Genomic DNA, 6,404 nt, shown 5'->3' with positions numbered 1-6,404 from the left:
CTATCCTTACCACCTCATCGCCCCTATGACTGCGCTCCTGTCAGGCGCCCCCTCCCCTGCAGTCACCTGGATAACGTCTCCCGGCCCGAACAGGAGGCCATGGAAACTTACATCCGCGACTCTCTCGCTGACGGGATTATTCGCCCCTCGTCTTCTCCGCTAGGTGCAGGGTTCTTTGTTGCTAAGAAGGACAAACCCTCCGTCCTTGCATTGACTTCAGGGGACTTAACAACATCGCTATCAAAGACAAGTACCCCTTGCCCCTGATGGATTCAGTCTTCGTCTCCATCCAGGGTGCCACCCACTTTTCCAAGCTCGACCGCCGCACCGCTTACCACCTGGTCCGCATCCGAAGGGGACGAGTGGAAGACGCGTTCAACACCCCGCTCAGGCACTTTGAGTATCTAGTAATGCCAGTGCTTCTGGTGGCCGACCCTGCTCCCTGACACCCGGTCCTTCGTCTCGGCCTGTCCCACCTGCGCCCGGTCCAAGACCTCCACCCGACCCCACTCCGGCCTCCTCCGCCCATTACCCATCTCGACTCGTCCTTGGTCCCACATCGCCCTGGACTTCGTCACTGCTCTTCCACCATCCAGGGGCAACACTACCATTCTCATGGTGGTGGACCGCTTTTCTAAGGCGGCCCACTTCCTCGCCCTGCCCAAACTTCCATCAGCAAGGGAGACCGCAGACCTGCTGGTGGCCAAGGTGTTCTGCCGCCATGGCATCCCGGCAGACGTGGTGTCGGACAGAGGACCCCAGTTGACCTCCCAGGTCTGGCGCGCCTTCTGCGCCGCCCTGGGGGCACAGGTCAGTCTCTCCTCCGGTTTCCAGACCAACGGCCAGACGGAGCAGGCGAACCAGGAGGTGGAGGCCATGCTCCGCTGCCTGACAACCACCAGCCCCACCTCCTCGAGCGACCAGCTGCCATGGGCCGAATACGCCCACAACACCCTGGTGAACATCTCCTCCGGCCTGTTGCCCTTCCAATGCTCTCTGGGCTACCAACCCCCGCTGTTCCCTGCCCAGGAGGTTGAGATCGCCGTACCCTCTGTCCAGGCCCACATTGGTCACTGCCGGAGGACGTGGAGGAGGGCCCGCTCTGCACTACTCCAGGCCTCTGCCAGTATCCCAGCGGCAGGCGAACCGGCACCATGCGCCCACACCCACATACGTCCCTGGACAGATGGTATGGCTCTCCACAAAGGACTTGCCCCTCAAAGTGGACGCCCGAAAACTCGCTACCCGGTATGTTGGCCCCTTCCCCATTGTGTCAATCATCAACCCCTGTGCCGTACGCCTCCGTCTCCCTCCCTCCCTCTGTGTCCACCCTACCTTCCATGTATCCCAGCTTAAGCCGGTGGTTTCCAGTCCTCTGGCCCCCCCCCCCCACCATCGTCAGTCACCCGGCCTACACAGTGCGGCACCTGCTGGATGTGCGGCGCCGGGGAGGGGCTTCCAGTACCTAGTGGACTGGGAGGGGTACGGTCCAGAGGAACGCTCCTGGGTCCCCCGGAGACAGATCCTGGATGCCTCCCTCATCCGGGATTTCAATCGAACTTGCCCTTCGGGTTCCAGGTGTCCGCCAAGGGGCATCTGTAGAGAAGGGGGGGTACTGTTAGGCCCACTGCCTCCCAGCGCCACTAGAGGCCGCCCTTGCCCATCTGCAGCTCCCTACTCGAGCCCAATTGCACACACCTGGGATCAATTACCTGCACAGTATTTAGTCTCAGCTTCCCAGCCATTCCTTGCCAGACCGTCAACTAGCTTACCCGAGTAGTACAGCTACTGGCTCCCTTCTAAGTTCCTAGCTACTAGTGCTTGTTTCTAGTTCCTAGTTTATGTCTCGTCTTCCCCTTACCTGCTTGTCTCCTGTCGTCGACCCAGTCCGTCTCTCCAAATCCAGCCAGCCCGGTTTACCTGCCTGTCTCCGCTCGTCGACCAAGGCTGCCCGTCCTTCTCCATCCAGCCTGGTTCCCCGTCTCTCCACCCGGATCCTGGACCCCTGCTCCATCCCTACCTGACCGGGTCCCCCTGGCCAGCTCCACCGTCCAGGCTAATAAACATCCTTTGCCTGCCTTCCGTCTCCCTGTGTCGTGCATTTGGGTCTCTCCTAGCTCTGGTTGTGACAATAATATAACATATAATATATATACATATAATATAATATAATATAACATACAAAATAATGTCATGTAACATAATACAAAGTAATGTAACATAAAAAAAAATGTAATAAAATTGAATGTAGCATTACATAATACAACATTTCATAATACAAAGTAACATAATACAAAATAATGTAACGTAATATAATATAACGTCATGTAACATAATACACGTAATGTAGCATCACGTAATGTAACATATGATGTTATATAACCCAACATAACAAAGTAGCGTCACATAACGTAATATAACAGAAGGATATAATATGACATAACAGCGTAATGTAGCATAGCGTGATGTAATAAAGCATAATGTAACAGCGTAATGTAACATACGTAATACAACATAACAATGTAGCATAAAGTAGCATGACGTACTGTAACATAACATAATGTAACATAAGATAATAAAACATAGCATAACATGACATAACAAACTTATAAAATATAACATAGCATATTGTATAACATATAGTAATGAAACATAACGTAATTTAACAAAAGATGATTGATATCATAAGATAACATAACGTAATACAGCATAACGTGACGTAAAATAACATAACAAGTTTTAATATGACATACCATAATGTAATATAACATATTATTACATGCCACAATTGATAGCCACATGCCACATGACGAAATATAATGTGATTTAACATGATGTAATATAATGTGACAATATCACACAATATGACATAACATAATGTCATAACTTAATATAACATAACAAAACATAACGTAATATTACATTGTGTAATATAAGATAACGTAGTGTCATATAATATAACGTATTATAACGTTATAACGTTATATGGCATTGTATATATAACACAACATAATGTTATATAACATAAGATAACATAATCGCCTAATATAACAAAACAAAATGTCATATAACATTTCCCAACATGATGTTGTATAATACAGCATTACATAACATCATGTCAGGTCATATAACATAACATACAATAAGATAATATAACATAATATTCCGTAATATAACATAGTGTCACAAAATATAATATCTTCTTTGTCTTTCGGCTGCTCCCTTTATATAACGTAACATAATGTAATATAACCTAATATGACATACCATAATGTAATATAACATGATATAATACAATATAATATACTATAACATTACATAGTGTAACATTATGTCGTATATCATAATGTCACATAATGGCACATAACATTAACATTACAAAACATAAAATTGCATAATGTAATATAAAATAACATAGTGTTATATAACATAAACAAATATAACATAAAATAATATACATAACATAATGTCATAAAACATAACAACCTAATATAACATAACATATGTATATAACAAACACAGTGTCATATAACATAACATAATGTTGTATTATTTAACAAGATATGATGTAATGTCAAATAACACAACATACAATAACATTATATACCGTAATATAACAGAACATAACACAACATGACAAAATGTATTATAATATAACGTAACATAACGACATATGTCATAACATAAAAGCATATGATATAACATAACATCATACGACATAACACAACGCCATATGACATAATAATACATATTGCCATATGACAAAACATAACATAATGCCATATGACATAACATAACGTCATATGACATAACATACCACCATATGCCATAACATAACATAGTATAACACAATATAACATAAGATAACATGACAAAACATAACATAAAAATGTCATATTATATAATGTAATATCTTGTTCTTCTTCTTTGGGCTGCTCCCATTAGTGGTGGCCACAGCGGATCATCTGCCTCCAACACCTTGTGTTCTACATCCTCCTCCCTGACACCACCCGCCTGCATGTCCTCCCTCAGCACCTCCATCAAGCTTCTCTTTGGCTTCCTCTTTTCCTCTTGCCTGGCAGCTCCACCCTCAGCCTCCTTCTCCCAATGTAACTCTCATCCAAAATAACATAACATTATGTAATAGAACATAACATAACCTGAGATTACATAACATAACATCATATAACACAACACAATGTATGTATGTGTGTGTGTGTGTGTGTGTGTGTGTGCGTGTGAGTGTGAGTGTGTGTGAATGTGTACGTTATTGTCATTGTTATTAGTATTGTTATTATTATTGTTGTTATTATTATTATTACATGCGGCGGCGCGACTGGTGTTCAACCAGCCAAAGAGGGCACATGTCACTCCACTGCTCATCGAGCTCCACTGGTTACCTGTAGCCGCTTGGTTACCTGTAGCCGCCCGCATCAAGTTCAAGTCTCTGATGCTGGCCTACAGAGTGATTGTTGGGAATGCTCCCACCTACTTAAATGCTCTTGTAAGAGCACATGTTGCCCCCCGGATGCTGCGCTCGTCAAATGAGCGTCGCCTGGCTCTGCCGGCCATACAGCCACGGCAATCCAGGCTATTCTCATTTGTAGTTCCACGTTGGTGGAACGAGCTGCCAAAAATGACCAGAGCGGGGACCTCCCTCTCTGTCCTCCCTCTCTGACCCAGCTCTTCAGTGAGGACCTCCTGTCCTAACCTACAATTACTTAGCACTACCTTGCAGTATTTATTGTTACACTAATGTTGTTGTTACACTAATCTCTGTCGCAATGTAGCTTGAATGTTATTCTCCCTTGTAAGTCGCTTTGGATAAAAGCGTCTGCTAAATGACTAAATGTAAATGTAAATGTAAATTATGGGTCCAGCCCCTATTGTTATTGTTCAGGAAAAAATATCTGAATATTTAAATCGAAAACTATTTGAAACAGAAGAACGGCAGAAACATGGTTGATTTTGTCGTATAAACTGTTATGTCACAAGGATCTCATGGATTAAATCTCATCTGAATCCATTCACATACGAAGCAGATATTAGTGAAAAACCAAACAAATTTGATCTCAAATATTCAGCTGGTCCTATTTGTAAATCAAATGAAGGAGATTTACAAGAAGATGCTTTATGACATCATCATAATATTTACTATAAATTATATTTACAATAAGACGCTTTATGACATCATCATATTATTTACTATAAATGATATTTACAATAAGAGGCTTTATAACGTCATCATATTATTTACTATATATGATATTTACAATAAGATGCTTTATGACGTCATCATATTATTTACTATAAATGATATTCACAGTTAGACACTTTATGACATCATATTATTTATTATAAATGTACAGATTGTGTTTGAGAATATCCAGTTGGATCGTGTCCTGTGTGCAGCATGGACTTGGTCACTCTGTAGTGTTTAGACGTTACCAAACTATGGATGTATATGTATATTTAAACAGCTTCTTACTTGGTTGATGTCGCTAGATCTGTTCGATTGTTTTATTTTTAATTCCTGCTCCACATGACTGAAAAATACAATAATAAATAATCCTTAAAAAGTCGTCAGCGTGTCCAACAAAATTACTGAAATGTGCGACTGAGTGAAACATTCAAGAACCAGTGAGGCGTCTGAAAAAAAGAAGCCGTGCAATGGTAATTACTCACAGAAATACCACAATGTCTTTTGTATTTCACGGAAACGTAACTTACTAAAAATGTAATCCAAAGAAAAAACTCAACTAATAAATGACGTAAAGTAGACTGTTATCATAAATTGACATGAATACGTCATAATTGACGTATACGAGACCCACCTACCGTCACTGAGACTCCGTATGTACTTCAGTACAACAAGGTAAGTTATAACAATGAGAAGATAAAGTTTCATATCAAAACTAATACTTTTTATGAAATAAACGTCATGTATAAACAGTTTCCTACAGCTAAACGTAGCAGATTTAAGTGACACGACAGAAAGTGTTGTAGTATTGACAAGTTCTTCCATAATAATTCAAATGACAAATTAATGTTAAAGTTCTATAATTGTTGTCTGCCTTACAGGACAAATCATCTATTCCACTGAATTTTACAATTGTACATTACTAACATAAAAAATACAATGAAGTAGTAATTACAACTAACATGTATTTACATACTTCTAAAATGAAATGTATGTATTGCTATGAAAAGTAATTACAAAATTGTTTTGTTATTGTTTCTTCTTCTTTTATTGGATTCGTTAAATTTCATGGATGTAGCTACAATACGTTTACGGTTTATTAGTTCAGTTGATTTCGCTGCATTTCACAAAAAAAGTGAAAATGTAACACGTGCCTAAAAGGAATAAACTGGACCCTGTGTACTGCTGCCTGCAGCTATATATA

Source organism: Zeus faber, assembly GCF_960531495.2.
Source record: "Zeus faber genome assembly, chromosome: 2".
Lineage (NCBI taxonomy): Eukaryota > Metazoa > Chordata > Actinopteri > Zeiformes > Zeidae > Zeus > Zeus faber.
Note: the sequence above shows the minus strand (reverse complement) of the source record.